This window comes from Entelurus aequoreus, linkage group LG09, assembly GCF_033978785.1.
Source record: "Entelurus aequoreus isolate RoL-2023_Sb linkage group LG09, RoL_Eaeq_v1.1, whole genome shotgun sequence".
Classification (NCBI taxonomy): Eukaryota; Metazoa; Chordata; class Actinopteri; order Syngnathiformes; family Syngnathidae; genus Entelurus; species Entelurus aequoreus.
In genome coordinates, this window is record NC_084739.1 from 855,337 (window position 1) to 875,336 (window position 20,000).

General features: G+C 36.0%; 1 long non-coding RNA gene across 1 annotated transcript in view; it reads left to right on the forward strand.

Annotated features, from left to right (window-relative positions):
• Nucleotides 1-20,000, forward strand: part of LOC133657054 (uncharacterized) — a 130,014-nt gene that overhangs the window by 75,124 nt on the left and 34,890 nt on the right. Inside the window, exon 2 of the long non-coding RNA XR_009827218.1 lies at nt 9,258-9,376. This is a non-coding gene — a long non-coding RNA (uncharacterized LOC133657054). The remainder of the gene's footprint in view (nt 1-9,257; nt 9,377-20,000) is intronic.

A 20,000-nucleotide genomic window follows, 5' to 3' on the forward strand; every position in this document is an offset into this window, starting at 1 on the left:
CCGTCAGACCGTGGATCCGTGAGTGCAATGCCTGACGAGCCTCCACCAGGCAGCTCTTATAACGCATGGATCAATTGGGGCCTCGATGGCAACGAAGGGTCAGCGGGGTTTGATCACTTACAGTCCTCAAGTAGCGCTGCCTGTAAAACACCACCACTCCCGATATGTTCCCTGTTCGTCAATTAGCGGGAGTGTAGTGAGCAGAGGGGTCAGTGAGAGGGGTCGGTGTCAGGACAGATCCAGGTGGATTCTGAAAGATGTGCTGGGCTGAAACCGAACTGATTACAATCCCGTTCTCCATTTCTACAAAACCAGTGAAGTGGTCACGTTATGTAAATGGTAAATAAAAACAGAATGCAATGATTTGCAAATCCTTTTCAACTTATATTCAATTGAATAGACTGCAAAGACAAGATATTTAATGTTCCAACTGAGAAACTACATTTTGTTTCCCAAATAATCAGAATTTAATGGCAGCAACACATCGCAAGGGGCATTTTTACCACTGTGTTACATGGCCTTTCCTTTTAACAACACTCAGTAAACGTTTGGGAACTGAGGAAACACATTTTTGAAGCTTCTCAGGTGGAATTATTTCCCATTCTTGCTTGATGTACAGCTTAAAGGCCTACTGAAATGATTTTTTTAAATTTAAACGGGGATAGCAGATCTATTCTATGTGTCATACTTGATCATTTCGCGATATTTCCATATTTTCGCTGAAAGGATTTAGTATAGAACGACGACGATAAAGATCGCAACTTTTGGTATCTGATAAAAAAAGGCTTGCCCCTACCGGAAGTAGCGTGACGTAGTCAGTTGAACATATACGCAAAGTTCCCTATTGTTTACAATGATGGCCGCATGAAGTGAGAGAGATTCGGACCGAGAAAGCGACGATTTCCCCGTTAATTTGAGCGAGGATGAAAGATTTGTGGATGAGGAAAGTGCAAGTGAAGGACTAGTGGGGAGTTGAAGCGATTCAGATAGGGAAGATGCTGTGAGAGCCGGGGGTGACCTGATATTCAGCTGGGAATGACTACAACAGTAAATAAACACAAGACATATATATACTCTATTAGCCACAACACAACCAGGCTTATATTTAATATGCCACAAATTAATCCCACATAAAAACACCTACGTGTTTGTTATGCTAGCTCCTAACTATTAGCTACTAGCTCGAGCTAGTTATCGCAAGCGATCAAATGTTTGGAAGCGTACTCACGGTATCGCGTCTGCGTCTGTTAACGAAGTCAAAGTCCTCCTGGTAAGAGTCTCTGTTGTCCGAGTTCTTCGATCTTGACTGCATCTTTCGGGAATGTAAACAATGAAACACCGACTGTGTTGTGTTGCTGACTTCCCTCGCAAAATACTCCGCTTCGCACCGACTTTCTTCTTTGCTTGCTCAGCTTCTTTCTCCATAATGCAATGAACAAATTGCAACAGATTCACCAACACAGATGTCCAGAATACTGTGGAATAATGAGATGAAAACAGAGCTATTTTGTATTGGCTTCAATGGGGAAGCCATACCTGTGTTCTACTGGCTACGTCACGCGCATACGTCATCCTCAAAGGCGTTTTGAACCGGAAGTTCCCCGGGGAATTTAAAATTGCACTATATAAGTTAACCCGGCCGTATTGGCATGTGTTGCAATGTTAAGATTTCATCATTGATATATAAACTATCAGACTGCGTGGTCGCTAGTAGTGGCTTTCAGTAGGCCTTTTAGTTGTTCAACAGTCCGGGGGTCTACGTTGTGGTATTTTAGGCTTCATAATGCGCCACACATTTTCAATGGGAGACAGGTCTGGACTACAGGCAGGCCAGTCTAGTACCCGCACTCTTTTACTACGAAGCCACGCTGTTGTAACACCTGGCTTGGCATTGTCTTGCTGAAATAAGCAGGGGCGTCCATGATAACGTTGCTTGGATGTCAACATATTTTGCTCCAAAACCTGTATGTACCTTAATAATGCCTTCACAGATGTGTAAGTTACCCATGCCTTGGGCACTAATACACACCCATACCATCACAGATGCTGGCTTTAGAACGTTACGCCTAGAACAGTCCGGATGGTTATTTACCTCTTTGTTCCGGAGGACACGACGTTCACAGTTTCCAAAAACAATTTGAAATGTGGACTCGTCAGACCACAGAACACTTTTAAACTTTGCATCAGTCCATCTTAGAGGAGCTCGGGCCCAGCTCGGGTGTTGTTGATAAACGGCTTTGGCTTTGCATTGTAGAGTTTTAACCTGCTAACTTACAGATGTAGCGACCAACTGTAGTTACTGACAGTGGTTTTCTGAAGTGTTCCTGAGCCCATGTGGTGATATCCTTTACACACTGATGTCGCTTTTTGATGCAGTACCGCCTGAGGGATCATCGCTTACGTGCAGTGATTTTTCCAAATTCGCTGAACCTTTTGATGCTATTACGGACCGTAGATGGTGAAATCCCTAAATTCCTTGCAATAGCTGGTTGATAAATGTTGTTCTTAAACTGTTCAACAATTTGCTCACGCATTTGTTGACAAAGTGGTGACCCTCGCCCCGTCCTTGTTTGTGAATGACTGAGCATTTCACGGAATCATGGCACCCACCTGTTCCCAATTAGCCTGTTCACCCGTGGGATGTTCCAAATAAGTGTTCGATGAGCATTCCTCCACTTTCTCAGTCTTTTTTGCCACTTGTGCCAGCTTTTTTTGAAACACGTTGCAGGCATCAAATTCCAAATTAGCTAATATTTGCAAAAATTAACAACGTTTCTCAGTTCGAACTTTAAATATGTTGTCTTTGCAGTCCATTCAACTGAATATAGGTTGAAAAGGATTTGCAAATCATTATATTCTGTTTTTATTTACCATTTACACAACGGGACAACTTCACTGGTTTTGGGTTTTTTACATGCATTTGCGTTCTAGTCCATCTTTGTCAGTTATGCTAGGTTCACACCAACGGCGCTTCGACGGCGCTTTAAAGCGGCATGCAAAGCGGCGTTATAGCGTAACAAAGCCTGATTAAAGCGTGAGGGTCGTAATGGATCGTGGGAAAGCTTGTAGTGAAGCGGGACATGCGGCAAGTTCGCCAACATTTTTTAAACGGTTTAAAAAAATTTGGCGCTCTGTCAAGGATGGAATAAAGCGCAGAGAGCGTATCAAAGCCTGAAAAAGCGTGACAAAGCCTGACAAAGCTCAGCAAAGCTTGACTCAAAGCGTAGGAAAGCTTAACAGATATTGGTTCAAAACGCGGACCCCAGTCTACAACTACAAATAGGAAATGACTGTGATATTGACTAGTGACATTGAATATAAAAAATAAAATAAATGCCTTTTATTATTGTCACCTAGTATAAGAAATGAAAGATATATATATTTATTCAGATGACAAAGAAATACAAGAAATGAAGATATAAAACATAATAAATAATAAATAATAAACATAATATAACGAAAAAAAAAGAGAAATTGAAAAAATAAATGAATATAAAACATAATAAATAATAAATAATAAACATAATATAACGAGAAAAAAAAGAGAAATTGAAAAAATAAATGAATATAAAAAATAAAAGAAATGCCTTTTATTATTGTCAACTAGCATAAGAAATGAAAGATAGATATGTATTAAGATGACAAAGAAATAAAAGAAATGAAGATATAAAACATAATAAATAATAAACATAATATAACGAAAAAAAAGAGAAATTGAAAAAATAAATGAATACAAAAAATGTGTGGCAAACAGTATACTGAGTTTTTCACATTTTTTTTTACTTATTTGTTTATCATATTTCTCTTTTTTAATACATTATGTGTTTTATCCTGTATATAATTAAACAAAAAGAGAAATCAAATACATAGATAAATCTTTAAAAAAATGTGGGGAAAACTTAGTATACTGAGTTTTTCACATTTTTTTCTTATTTTTGCTGTAACAATTGCACAACAGAGCTTGATAATCGTGTCAGAGCCTGATTTAAAGCGTCAGGATCGCATCAAAGCGTAATAAAGTTCAATAAAGCGTAATGAAACGTATCAAAGCGTGATTTCAAGCGTATCAAAGCGGGATCAAAGCGGCATCAAATCGTGAGGAACGGTAACAAAGCGGCAACTAATTCGTATCAGAGCGTATCAGAGCGTATCAGAGCGTATCATAGCATAACATTACTTCGGAGATCGGGATATTCGTGGAAAAATTGACAAAAATGACGGCGCTTTGCTCGCCGCTTTAAAGCGCGGCAAGCGCCGTTGGTGTGAGCCAGGCTTTAGGGATTGCATCTCATATTGAAGAGCTAAATAAAGCAACCATTGTGTTGCAATACTATAGGAATGGAGCTTGGATATACTTTAGGAGTAGTCAGTGTACAGCTTGTACCTCACACGTCCAAATATTGTCCAAAGCGACAGTGACATTGTTTACTAGCACAGCCTGAAACTTCTTGAGCAGAGAATTCCCCAGAGCGGCACAGGCTGTTACCGGAATCCACTTCTCCATGATGACATCAATGGTGGATGTTAGGCAGCTACTCCTCCACCTTTCTTTCGCTCCAGAATGCCTCACTGGTGCTCAATTGGGTTCGGGTGGTGAGGGAATAGACTTTGGCTACTCCATCACCTTCACTTTTAGCTCGCTGAGCAAGGCACTTGTCATCCTGGGAGTGTTTAAGTTCCTTATCATGGTTCTCAAGGAAAAATGTCACAGTACTTACTGGAATTCGTGCGGTGTCATTTTCAGTGCATGGTAAATACAATTGAGCTTATTTTCGTGGCGTGAATTAAATTAAAGTAAAAATTAATTACTTTGGGGATATTGATCATGAAATGATGTTCCTAGATTAAATACATGTTAATAAATACATTTTTTTAAAGAGAAAAAGCTGTATACGTTCTCCCATGCTGGTGCTACAGCACACATCTCATTGTGCTAAATGTGGAGGTTTTAAGTTGAACTAAATGTGATCTCTGAAAGGGGTACATTCTTCAATCAATGTTTATTTATATAGCCCTAAATCACAAGTGTCTCAAAGGGCTGCACAAGCCACAACGACATCCTCGGTTCAGAGCCCACATAAGGGCAAGGAAGAACTCACCACCCAGTGAGACGTCAATGTGAATGACTATGAGAAACCTTGGAGAGGACCGCAGATGTGGGTGACACCCCCCCCCCCCCCCCCCCCTCTAGGGGAGACCGGATGCAATGGACGTCGAGTGGGTCTAACATAATATTGTGAGAGTCCAGTCCATAGTGGATCTAACATAATAGTGAGAGTCCAGTCCATAGTGGATCTAACATAATAGTGAGAGCCCAGTCCATAGTGGATCTAGCATAAGAGTGTGAGAGTCCAGTCCATAGTGGATTTAACATAATAGTGTGAGAGTCCAGTCCATAGTGGATCTAACATAATAGTGTGAGAGTCCAGTCCATAGTGGATCTAACATAATAGTGTGAGAGTCCAGTCCATAGTGGATCTAACATAATATTGTGAGAGTCCAGTCCATAGTGGATCTAACATAATAGTGAGAGTCCAGTCCATAGTGGATCTAACATAATAGTGAGAGTCCACTCCATAGTGGATCGAACATAATAGTGAGAGTCCAGTCCATAGTGGATTTAACATAATAGTGTGAGAGTCCAGTCCATAGTGGGTCTACCATAATAGTGAGAGTCCAGTCCATAGTGGATCTAACATAATAGTGTGAGAGTCCAGTCCATAGTGGATCTAACAAAATAGTGAGAGTCCAGTCCATAGTGGATCTAACATAATAGTGTGAGTGTCCAGTCCATAGTGGATCTAACATAATAGTGTGAGAGTCCAGTCCATAGTGGGTCTAGCATAATATTGTGAAAGTCCAGTCCATAGTGGATCTAACATATTAGTGAGAGTCCACTCCATAGTGGATCGAACATAATAGTGTGAGAGTCCAGTCCATAGTGGATCTAACATAATAGTGAGAGTCCAGTCCACAGTGGGGCCAGCAGGAGATCATCTTGAGTGGAGACAGGTCAGCAAATTCCGGATCAAAGTACAGTAACACACCAAAACGGCGTCCATAGTCCCACCAGCAGCTGTTACAGCTGCAATGTCCGAGGCCGCCAGTGTGAAAAAGTGTCACGCTGTTCACATTCGCCTCAAAGTTTACAGTCTGTGAAACCTTCCCCAACTTCTGGCCAGCACACAGCAGGTAGAACCAATTTTCCTTTCCCGCCTTCCGTAACTGGCGGCGCCTGAATGGGCGTTCCTGTGATGGCGGCCCTAAGTGCAGCACACTCGTGGGATTACAGTTTTTCCCATGAATCCGCCTTGTTAGCCACGGTTCACACACACGACTCACTAGGACGACTGCAGAGTCGTACACAAACAATGAGACGGTCTTTTGATAAATATTTGAACATTGGGAACCTCCTGAATCACAACAGTTATATTCACTTTGAAGTAATCATTCTTGACAAGGACAGAAACAAGAAGCCCTTCATATCTATGAAGTTAGCAGTTTTGTATTGGGAGTGTCCCGATACAAATGTTTTTGTACAATACTAAATTTGGAGCCTTGAGTATTGGCCTATACCAATATTGATCCGATGCGATATCGCCAAGAATCATACATGGTTGTATGACTTTGTAGTGTGGACTCTTAGAAAAGGCTCGATCGTGTCATAATCAGTTGGTGGTGAACCCCGAGATGCAGGAAAATATGACTTTAATAGGATAACAGGAGACAGGATACCAGGAAACCAATCACCGAGCCCTGACTGGAGGGCGAGGCAGGCATAAATAGCAGCCAGCTGGTTGACAACCGGTGTGGCCAGGCTGCCAATCAGCAGGAGGTGAGGGGAAACTGCACTCAGGAAATGGAACCACAATAAGAGCGCTGACAGGAAATCTACACCAACCAAGGAAACACAACCCAACGTAAAATGTGACAGATCACCGCAGATAGAGTGATATAGTCCGAAAAATACGGTATATTAAGTACTATAAGGCAGTGAATCTCAAATTGTGGTACGCAGGCGCCATCCAGTGGTACGCCAAAGATTATTTTCCTGTGTACTGTTTAAACTGTGTAACGTTACAGTGGTCAAAAATATTAATTAATTATTAATTATTGGGGACGGCGTGGGGCGGTTGGGAGAGTGGCCGTGCCAGCAACCTGAGGGTTCCCTGGTTCGATCCCCACCTGCTAGCAACCTCGTCACGTGCGTCGTGTCCTTGGGCAAGACACCTCAACCTTGCTCCTGATTGTGGTTAGGGCCTTGCATGGCAGCTCCCGCCATCAGTGTGTGAATGTGTGTGTGTGAATGTGGAAATAGTGTCAAAGCGCTTTGAAAACCTCGAAGGTACAAACCCCGTTTCCATATGAGTTGGGAAATTGTGTTAGATGTAAATATAAACGGAATACAATGATTTGCAAATCCTTTTCAACCCATATTCAGTTGAATATGCTACAAAGACAACATATTTGATGTTCAAACTGATAAACATTGTTTTTTTTTTGCAAGTAATCATTAACTGTAGAATTTGATGCCAGCAACACGTGACAAAGAAGTTGGGAAAGGTGGCAATAAATACTGATAAAGTTGAGGAATGCTCATCAAACACTTATTTGGAACATCCCACAGGTGTGCAGGCTAATTGGGAACAGGTGGGTGCCATGATTGGGTATAAAAGTAGATTCCATGAAATGCTCAGTCATTCACAAACAAGGATGGGGCGAGGGTCACCACTGTGTCAACAAATGCTTGAGCAAATTTTTGAACAGTTTAAGAAAAACCTTTCTCAACCAGCTATTGCAAGGAATTTAGGGATTTCACCATCTACGCTCCGTAATATCATCAAAGGGTTCAGAGAATCTGGAGAAATCACTGCAGGTAAGCAGCTAAGCCCGTGACCTTCCATCCCTCAGGCTGTACTGCATCAACAAGCGACGTCAGTGTGTAAAGGATATCACCACATGGGCTCAGGAACACTTCAGAAACCCACTGTCAGTAACTACAGTTGCTCGCTACATTTGTAAGTGCAAGTTAAAACTCTCCTATCCAAGGCGAAAACCGTTTATCAACAACACCCAGAAACGCTGTCGGCTTCGCTGGGCCTGAGCTCATCTAAGATGGACTGATACAAGGTGGAAAAGTGTTCTGTGGTCTGACGAGTCCACATTTCAAATTGTTTTTGGAAACTGTGGACGTCGTGTAAGAGGAAAAGAACCATCCGGATTGTTCTAGGCGCAAAGTTGAAAAGCCAGCATGTGTGATGGTATGGGGGTGTATTAGTGGCCAAGACATGCGTAACTTACACATCTGTGAAGGCGCCATTAATGCTGAAAGGTACATACAGGTTTTGGAGCATCCAAGCAACGTTACCATGGACGCCCCTGCTTATTTCAGCAAGACAATGCCAAGCCACGTGTTACATCAACGTGGCTTCATAGTAAAAGAGTGCGGGTACTAGACTGGCCTGCCTGTAGTCCAGACCTGTCTCCCATTGAAAATGTGTGGCACCTAAAATAGCAGAAGGGAGACCCCCGGACTGTTGAACAACTTAAGCTGTACATCAAGCAAGAATGAGAAAGAATTCCACCTGAGAAGCTTCAAAAATGTGTCTCCTCAGTTCCCAAACGTTTACTGAGTGTTGTTAAAAGGAAAGGCCATGTAACACAGTGGTGAACATGCCCTTTCCCAACTACTTTGGCACGTGTTGCAGCCATGAAATTCTAAGTTAATTATTATTTGCAAAAAAATAAATAAAGTTTATGAGTTTGAACATCAAATATGTTGTCTTTGTAGTGCATTCAACTGAATATGGGTTGAAAAGGATTTGCAAATCATTGTATTCTGTTTATATTTACATCTAACACAATTTCCCAACTCATATGGAAACGGGGGTTTGTAGAAAAGCACTCTACAAGTATTATTTGTTAAATAAAACCTCCGCCTTGTTTTTTTTAATGAATACTTGGGCCTACTTGCACTGTTTTAACGAGGTCATGATGGCGGTACTTGGAGAGCCACATTTTGACTGAGGTGAGTGAAGAAGGTTTGAGAACCACCGCTATAAGGGATGGAATCTAGCATGTCATAGTTTGATTTATTGATTTGTTTTGTTTTTGTTTCACCTACTTTCATTTTGCTTCCAACCCAAAAAAAAGGACAGCTGACTGATTGAGAGGCGTTTGTGTGTTTGGTTCCGAGTGTGTTTTCTCAGCATTTGTAATGAAAACTGAAATGATACAAATCCTTTTTTTGTGTGCAGGTTGGCAGGCAATAAGGCTTGACAGAAGATGCGACGGGGCCGGTGTTTTATCAGATGGCTGGGGACAGGAATGGCCGTCGTCTATTTGCTAAACGTGGTCTGGGGCCAGGACACAGACGGTAAGAGCGGAGTGTCATGTCAGAAACTGTCCGTACGGAGGCTGTTTGGACGGGATGAAGGGATGATTGCATGTGCCACTGACGTTTGTACAAAGGAGCAGCAGGAACAAACATTGTTGTAAACATGGACTATTTTCAAACTTCTATTCAAGTGTCGTTTCACAAGATCCTCAACAGTGCTAATCTTATCACAACTACACTTTTGTATAATAGATTTTATTTGTAAAAAGCACTTTACGTTGAGCAAACAACCTCAAAGTGCCACTGTGTTAAAAAAATAAAGAGAAAATAGTAATAATAATAATAATTAAAGCTGCAAGCAGCGTTGGTCGGGTCCACATTTTGGCTGGTGCTAGTCCTAAGTGTCCCAATACTTTTGTCCAGTGGTAGTCCTGAGTGAGACCTACATAGAGGTTTTTGTTTCATGTCTCTACGATATTCGTACTGGGAGTTAGAGGAAGTTGTGTCTGTGTTTTTTTCCTAGGTGCTGCAGCACAGTGGTTCTTTTCTTTGAAGGCTCGTAAAATCAAAACCGCAGCACTTATTAAAAGGATTTCGGCAACTTTTAATCAGAAGGGTTCAATCTCTTTCCTGTAGCAGTTTGAAGCCAAAATGACAAACGCGCTCAGAGGAGATAATGTTTGATGTTTGGTGACCGCTTTTTAAAAAAAAATCGTTTTGAAGGCTCGTAAAATCAAAACCGTAGCACTTATTAAAACGCTTTCGGCAACTTTTAGTCAGAAGGGTTCAATCTCTCTCCTGTAGCAGTTTGAAGCCAAAATGACAAACGCGCTCAGAGGAGATGAAGTGAAGTGAATTACATTTATATAGCGCTTTTTCTCAAGTGACTCAAAGCGCTTTACATTGTGAAACCCAATATCTAAGTTACATTTAAACCAGTGTGGGTGGCACTGGGAACAGGTGGGTAAAGTGTCTTGCCCAAGGACACAACGGCAGTGACTAGGATGGCAGAAGCGGGGATCGAACCTGCAACCCTCAAGTTGCTGGCACGGCCGCTCTACCAACCGAGCTATACCGCCACCATAGAGATAATGTTTGATGTTTGGTGACCGCTTTTAAAAAAAAATTTGTTTTGAAGGCTCGTAAAATCAAAACCGTAGCACTTATTAAAACGCTTTCGGTAACTTTTAATCAGAAGGGTTCAATCTCTTTCCTGTAGCAGTTTGAAGCCAAAATGACAAACGCGCTCAGAGGAGATAATGTTTGATGTTTGGTGACCGCTTTTTTAAAAAAAATCCTTTTGAAGGCTCCTAAAATCAAAACCGTAGCACTTATTAAAACGCTTTCGGCAAATTTTAATCAGAAGGGTTCAATCTCTTTCCTGTAGCAGTTTGAAGCCAAAATGACAAACGTGCTCAGAGGAGATAATGTTTGATGTTTGGTGACCGCTTTTTTTTTTTTAAATTGTTTTGAAGTGGGGATATCAAACTTCCTGTTGATTTTTGCTGAAGGATGTCAATCTATGAAATGTAGGTCTAAGTGAGACCTACGTAGAGGTTTTTGTTTCATGTCTCTAAAACGTTCCTACCGGAAGTTACAAGCAGTTTTGTCTGTGTTTTCCTCTGAGAAGCAGTTTTGTCTCTGTTTTATTCAAAAATTGGGCTAGAGCACAATTTTGAGTTTTGAGTTTATTTTAAAGGGGTCAAATTACAGCTCAAAAAGGCAAAAATTAGTGTTTTTAGTCATTTTTTGTGTTGAAGGGGAAATTGCCAACTTCCTGTTGGTTTTTGTTACAGGCCGTTTGTTTTTGTTTTTTTCCTAGGGGGAGTTTTGAAGCATGTTAAGGGGGGCAAAGTAGTGCGCAAAGCTGCGGAATAATATTTAACCATACAATTTCAATAGGTTCCTTTGTACCTGTATAAAGGACTCCCTGTGGGAGTCCTTTATACAGGGTACATGCGAACCCTAATAATAAAATATAATCAAACTAAATAAAATATAAAACTAGAAACAGCCCAATAGCTAGAACCAGCATGCATATCTATAAAAATCTATAAAAAGGCTTTAAAAAATAAATTTAAAAAAAATCAAATGTATTTGCAAATGATCTTCAAATTATGACAGTTTTCAAGTAAAAATGTTTTTTTTCCTCCTAAGATTGAAACTATGCTTGTGAAATTGCATTATTCATTCCACTATCACATTTTCCCGTAGCATTAAGAATGTATTCACGTTTTTCTCATATTATTATGATTTTTTTCCCCCATACTTTTATAAACATTTTAGTACCGATTCAACTTTTTCTGTTGGAATATTTCTCAGAACTATTGTTTTTCCCAACTTCCACAATTTTATTCTCTTCGTAAGATTCACATTTTTACGTAATATTAGATTTTACAACTTTTCTTGTATTCTTGTAACATCACAACTTTTTACTCGCACTGTTACAATCTATTTCACACATTTGCTGTGACATTACTTTTTTCCTATATCATATCTTTATTCTTCTAAAATATATAGATTTTCTTTTATTATGTTTTTACTTTAATCATAGCATTATTTTATTTTTATTTTTTTAAATTAATTACGACTCAATTCTTGCACTTAAATGACTTTATTCCTGTAGCAAGTTTGTTCTCATATTATTATGTATGCTTTCTCATAACATTTTGACTTTTTCTTGGATTATTTTATTTAATTTTTTTACACAATTACAAAAAAACATTTAGTTTTTTATCAAAATCCAGCTTTTTTTCTTATGCTCTCACAACTTTATTCTTTTAATGTTTGGACTTTTATTTAATAAGGTTCCAACTTTTTTTCTTGCACTATTACACATTTTTTTGTATTTCTTTTGTTTTCTTTCTTCTTTTTTTTCTTGACTGATTTTAGCACTTTTCTTCTAAAATTAACTTATTTTAATCGTCTTTCATAACATAAACAATTTTTATTGTGACTTTATCTTGTATGAATACTACTTATCCCATAGTGCGGCTGTTCCTATAACCTTATATTTATAGTTGTATTTATTCATTTTTTTATTTTTTTACTATTCTGGCAAAATTCAGATGTAATCCTATTTAAAACATTTTTTTACACAATTACACAAAACATTTAGTTTTTTATCACAATCTACCTTTTTTCTTATGCTCTCACAACTTTATTCTTGTAATGTTTGGACTTTTATTTGATAACGTTCCAACTTTTTTCCTCGCACTATTACACAATTTTTTGTATTTCTTTTGTTTTCTTTTTCTTGACTGATTTTAGCATTTTTCTTCTCAAATGTACTTATTTTAATCTTCTTTCATAACATAAAACCATTTTTATTGTGACTTTATCCTGTATAAATACTACTTATCCCATAGTGTGGCTGTTCCTATAACCTTATATTTATAGTTGTGTTCATTCTTTTTTTTTTAAAATTATTATTCTGGCGAAATTCAGATATAATCCTATTTAAAACATTTTTTTTTTTTACACAATTACACAAACTTATTTTTTTTAAATCGCAATCCACCCTTTTTTCTTATGCTCTCACAACTTTATTCTTGTATTGTTTGGACTTTGATTTAATAATGTTCCAACTTTTTTCCTCAAACTATTACAGTTTTTTTTTTTTCATGACTGATTTTAGCACTTTTCTTCTAAAATCAACTTATTTTAATCTTCTTTTATAACATAAAACAATTTGTATTGTGACTTTATCCTGTATAGTGTGGCTGTTCCTATAACGTTATATTTATAGTTTTATTTATTCAGTTGTTTTTTTTTTATTCTGGCAAAATTCAGATGTAATCCTATTTAAAACATTTTTATTGTAGTTATTTTTACTTTGTCATTTTGTGGTACTACCCCTAATACTGCAATGTGGTTTCAAAGTGTTTGCAGGAAAAAACATAAAAAATAAATACAATTACAAAAACCTGCTTCTTCATATTACAGGAAGGGTGAATAATATAGTAAGGTAAGCAAGTGAAAGATAAAATGAATATTATGAAGTATTGTGACACGACAGTGTGACGCTCATATCAACTTTTCCTCCACTAAGCACATGTTGCTGTGAAATTGTGCTTCAGCTGCTATTTCATGCTTTTATGCTGCTTGACAGAAAACCCTTTTTTCTGTAGTACTGCAGGGATATTTTTACAAACTATTAAGACTGTCATGGTTTTTCCAATTACTGCAATGTTATTCTCTTAGTAACATACACTTTTTACATAATATTACTTGTCTAATCTTGTTATTTTACAACTTTTTACTCGCACTGTTACAACCTTGCTGTGACATGATTTGTTTCCTATAATATCATATATTTATTCTTCTAAAATGTATTGTTTTTCTCCTATTATGATTTTATTTTTGTATAGCATTACTATTTTTTTTTTATTTTATTTTTTTTTAAAGTAATGACGACTCTTTTCTTGCACTTGAATGACTTTATTCCTGTAGCAAGTTTATTATCATATTATTACTATGTATTCTCTTAAAATTTGGACTTTTTCTTGGATTATTTCAAACAGTTTTTTGTTTTTGTTTTTTTTTACACAATTACAAGAAAACATTTTGGTTTTTTTATCGCAATACACCTTTTTTCTTATGCTCTCACAACTTTATTCTTGGAATTGTATTTAATAATGTTCTAACTTTTTTTCTTGCACTATTACACTTTTTTTTTATTTAATTTTTTTTCTTGACTGATTTTAGCACTTTTCTTCTAAAATTAACTTATTTTAATTTTCTTTCATAACATTTTTTTTTATTTTTTTTTGTGACTTTTTCTGTACAAATACTACTTATCCCAAAGTGTGGCTGTTCCTATAACCTTATATTTATAGTTGTATTTATTCTGCTTTTTTAAAAATTATTATTCTGGCAAAATTCAGATGTAATCCTATTTAAAACATTTTTTTTTTTACACAATTACAAAAAACATTAAACATTTTTTATCGCAATCCACCCTTTTTTCTTATGCTCTCACAACTTTATTCTTGTAATGTTTAGAATTGTATTTAATAATGTTCCAACTTTTTTTCTTCCACTATTACACTTAAAAAAAAAAAAAACTATATATATATATATATATATATATATATATATATATATATATATATATATATATATATATATATATATATATATATATATATATGTATATATATATATATATATATATATATATATATATATATATATATATATATATATATATATATATATATATATATATACATATATATATATATATATATATATATATATATATATATATATATATATATATATATATATATATATATATATATATAGTTTTTAATCTTGACTGATTTTAGCACTTTTCTTCTAAAATTAACTTATTTTAATATTCTTTCATAACATAAAAAACATGTTGTATTGAGACTTTTTCTGTCTAAATACTACTTATCCCATAGTGCGGCTGTTCCTATAACCTTACATTTATAGTTGTATTTATTTATTTATTTTTTTAATTCTGGCAAAATTCAGATGTAATCCTATTTAAAACATATTTTTTTACAAAATTACAAAAACCTTTTTTTTTTTAATCCCAATCCACCTTTTTCTTAATTCTCTCACAACTTTATTCTTGTATTGGTTGGACTTTTATTTAATAATGTTCCAAGTTTTTTCCTCGCACTATTACACTTTCATGACTGATTTTAGCACTTTTCTTCTAAAATTAACTTATTTTAATCTTTTTTCACAACATAAAACAATCTTTATTGTGACTGTATCCTGTATAAATACTACTTATCCCATAGTGTGGCTGTTCCTATAACCTTATATTTATAGTTGTATTTATTCAGTTTTTTTAATTTATTCTGGAAAAATTCAAATGTAATCCTATTTAAAACATTTTTATTGTAGTTCTTTGACTTTGTCATAATTTTGTAGTACTACCCCTAATACTGCAAAGTTGTTCCAAAGTGTTTGCAACAAAAACATTATTTTGTGTAGTTATGTTTGGGTTACAACTCAATAAAGCAACCATTTTTGTGGGCCAACCTCAGCAAGGTTAAGCAAGTGAAAGATAAAATGAATATTATGAAGTATTGTGACACGACAGTGTGACGCTCATATCAACTTTTCCTCCACTAAGCACATGTTGCTGTGGAATTGTGCTTCAGCTGCTATTTCATGCTTTTATGCTGCTTGACATAAAACCTTTTTTTCTGTAGTACTGCAGGGATACTTTTACAAACTATTATGACTGTCATGGTTTTTCCAATTACTGCAATATTATTCTCTTAGTAGCATACACTTTTTACGTAATATTACTTGTCTAATCTTGTAATTTTACAACTTTTTACTCGCACTGTTACAACCTTGCTGTGACATGATTTTTTTCCTATAATATCATATATTTATTCTTCTAAAATGTATTGTTTTTCTCCTATTATGATTTTAATTTTGTCTAGCATTACTATTTTTTTTAATTTTTTAATTTCTTTTAAGTAATGACGACTCTTTTCTTGCACTTGAATGACTTTATTCCTGTAGCAAGTTTGTTCTCATATTATTACTATGTATTCTCTTAAAATGTGGACTTTTTCTTGGATTATTTCAAACGTTTTTTTTTGTTGTTGTTTTTACAAGAAAACATTTTGGTTTTTTTATCGCAATACACCTTTTTTCTTTCAACTTTATTCTTGGAATTGTATTTAATAATGTTCCAACTTTTTTTCTTGCACTATTACACTTTTTTTTTTTTTTTTTCTTGACTGATTTTAGCACTTTTCTTCTAAAATTAACTTATTTTAATTTTCTTTCATAACATAATTTGTTTTTTATTATTGTGACTTTTTCTGTATAAATACTACTTATCTCATAGTGTGGCTGTTCCTATAACCTTATATTTATAGTTGTATTTATTCTGCTTTTTTAAAATTATTATTCTGACAAAATTCAGATTTTTTTTTTACACAATTACAAAAAACTTTAAACATTTTTTATCGCAATCCACCCTCTTTTCTTCCACTATTACACTTTAAAAAAAAAAAAAAAAAAATATATATATATATATATATATATATATATATATATATATATATATATATATATATATATATATATATATATATATATATATATATATATATATATATATATATATATATATATATATATATTTATTTTTATCTTGACTGATTTTAGCACTTTTCTTCTAAAATTAACTCATTTTAATATTCTTTCATAACATAAAAAAAATGTTGTATTGTGACTTTTTCTGTCTAAATACTACTTATCCCATAGTGCGGCTGTTCCTATAACCTTACATTTATAGTTGTATTTATTTATTATTTTTTTTAATTCTGGCAAAATTCAGATGTAATCCTACTTAAAACATATTTTTTTACACAATTACAAAAAACATTTTTAAAACAAAATCCCAATCCACCTTTTTCTTAATTCTCTCACAACTTTATTCTTGTATTGGTTGGACTTTTATTTAATAATGTTCCAACTTTTTTCCTCGCACTATTACACTTTCATGACTGATTTTAGCACTTTTTTTCTAAAATGAACTTATTTTAATCATCTTTCACAACATAAAACAATCTTTATTGTGACTTTATCCTGTATAAATACTACTTATCCCATAGTGTGGCTGTTCCTATAACCTTATATTTATAGTTGTATTTATTCAGTTTTTTTTAATTTATTCTGGAAAAATTCAAATGTAATCCTATTTAAAACATTTTTATTGTAGTTCTTTGACTTTGTCATAATTTTGTAGTACGACCCCTAAATCTGCAAAGTTGTTCCAAAGTGTTTGCAACAAAAACATTATTTTATTTAGTTATTTTTGGGTTGCAACTCAATAAAGCAACCATTTTTGTGGGCCAACCTCAGCAAGGTTAAGCAAGTGAAAGATAAAGTGAATATTAAGAAGTATTGTGACACGACAGTGTGACGCTCATATCAACTTTTCCTCCACTAAGCACATGTTGCTGTGAAATTGTGCTTCAGCTGCTATTTCATGCTTTTATGCTGCTTGACAGAAAACCCCAGCACATATGCAAATGACGACATATTTACTGATAAATGGCCCGCACTGCTGTTACTCGATGCTGCTGAAAGAGACAACATTACTAGAGGCGGAGGGCCAACGTGACGTCACAAATACACTAGCTATTACACCATGTGGTGACATTTCCAGCTCCCCCACACTTTTATGGTATGGCCCACAGTGGGCGCTTCCTGCTCTTATTAGGTCAGAGCAAGCGGTGGTGTTATGGGCCTGCGTGAGCTCTTTAGTTCCACCCAGGGATGATCTGGGTTTGAGCTGGGGATTCTTCACCTCCCCCTCAACATGGCGAGCCCTCATCTTCTCCCTTGTAAATCCCCTTCCTTCATGGCCCACCTCAAGGCACCTTTAGCCTTTTTCGCTAATTCCAGACCTGAAGTGAACATGCTTAAACGGTACATGTACGAACCCCGTTTCCATATGAGTTGGGAAATTGTGTTAGATGTAAATATAAACGGAATACAATGATTTGCAATTAATTTTCAAGCCATATTCAGTTGAATATGCTACAAAGACAACATATTTGATGTTCAAACTCATAAACCTTTTTTTTTTTGTGCAAATAATCATTAACTTTAGAATTTGATGTCAGCAACACGTGACAAAGAAGTTGGGAAAGGTGGCAATAAATACTGATAAAGTTGAGGAATGCTCATCAAACACTTATTTGGAACATCCCACAGGTGTGCAGGCAAATTGGGAACAGGTGGGTGCCATGATTGGGTATAAAAGTAGATTCCATGAAATGCTCAGTCATTCACAAACAAGGACGGGGCGAGGGTCACCACTTTGTCAACAAATGCCTGAGCAAATTGTTGAACAGTTTAAGAAAACCCTTTCTCAAGCAGCTATTGCAAGGAATTTAGGGATTTCACCATCTACGCTCCGTAATATCATCAAAGGGTTCAGAGAATCTGGAGAAATCACTGCACGTAAGCAGCTAAGCCCGTGACCTTCCATCCCTCAGGCTGTACTGCATCAACAAGCCACATCAGTGTGTAAAGGATATCACCACATGGGCTCAGGAACACTTCAGAAACCCACAGTCAGTAACTACAGTTGGTCGCTACATCTGTAAGTGCAAGTTAAAACTCTCCTATGCAAGGCGAAAACCGTTTATCAACAACACCCAGAAACACCGTCAGCTTCGCTGGGCCCGAGCTCATCTAAGATGGACTGATGCAAAGTGGAAAAGTGTTCTGTGGTCCGACGAGTCCACATTTCAAATTGTTTTTGGAAACTGTGGACGTCGTGTCCTCCGGACCAAAGAGGAAAAGAACCATCCGGATTGTTATAGGCGTAAAGTGTAAAAGGCAGCATGTGTGATGGTATGGGGGTGTATTAGTGCCCAAGACATGGGTAACTTACACATCTGTGAAGGCACCATTAATGCTGAAAGGTACATACAGGTTTTGGAGCAACATATGTTGCCATCCAAGCAACGTTACCATGGACGCCCCTGCTTATTTCAGCAAGCCACGTGTTACATCAACGTGGCTTCATAGTAAAATAGTGCGGGTACTATACTGGCCTGCCTGTAGTCCAGACCTGTCTCCCATTGAAAATGTGTGGCACCTAAAATAGCAGAAGGGAGACCCCCGGACTGTTGAACAACTTAAGCTGTACATCAAGCAAGAATGGGAAAGAATTCCACCTGAGAAGCTTCAAAAATGTGTCTCCTCAGTTCCCAAACCTTTACTGAGTGTTGTTAAAAGGAAAGGCCATGTAACACAGTGGTGAACATGCCCTTTCCCAACTACTTTGGCACGTGTTGCAGCCATGAAATTCTAAGTTAATTATTATTTGCAAAAAAAAATAATGTTTATGAGTTTGAACATCAAATATGTTGTCTTTGTAGTGCATTCAACTGAATATGGGTTTAAAAGGATTTACAAATCATTGTATTCCGTTTATGTTTACATCTAACACAATTCCCCAACTCATATGGAAACGGGGTTTGTAATTAATTTATAAACCCAGACACATTTTTTATTGTATTGTTATTCTCTATGCATGTGACATAAACTGCCACACTTAAGTGGTGGCTTACTTATTTTTGCATGCATGCTGCTACTCTATTTTTCATTCATACTTGCTCGAGCACAATAATCTTTATTTCAAGTTAAAAAAAAATGTATTTTTCAGATTGTAATTATGGCGAGGCACATAACATGTACCGCATATGTTTGCCATCACTTTTGTTGAATACCAATATTTTGGTACCGGTACCTAGGGATGATGTTTGATAAGGAATTATCGAGTTCGAGCCTATTATCGAATCCTCTTATCGAACCGATTCCTTATCGATTCTCTTATGGAGTCCAGATAGGTTGTTGTATATGGAAAAAAACACACAATATTTGGTTTAACAAAAGCTCACTTTTATTATATAATAAAAAAATAAAATCTAATAAATAAATAAATATTGACTGTTACCCACCTAAAAAAATAAAATAAAATAAATAAATATTGACTGTTGTTACCCAAAGTATATTAAGTGGGATTTTTCAGAGAAACAAATATATACAGTAACACAAAAACAAGCTGTCTCTGTGATCACTATAGGTGTATTAATAATAATATAGTGTTAAATAAAATCAGTCCCTTGGGCACAAA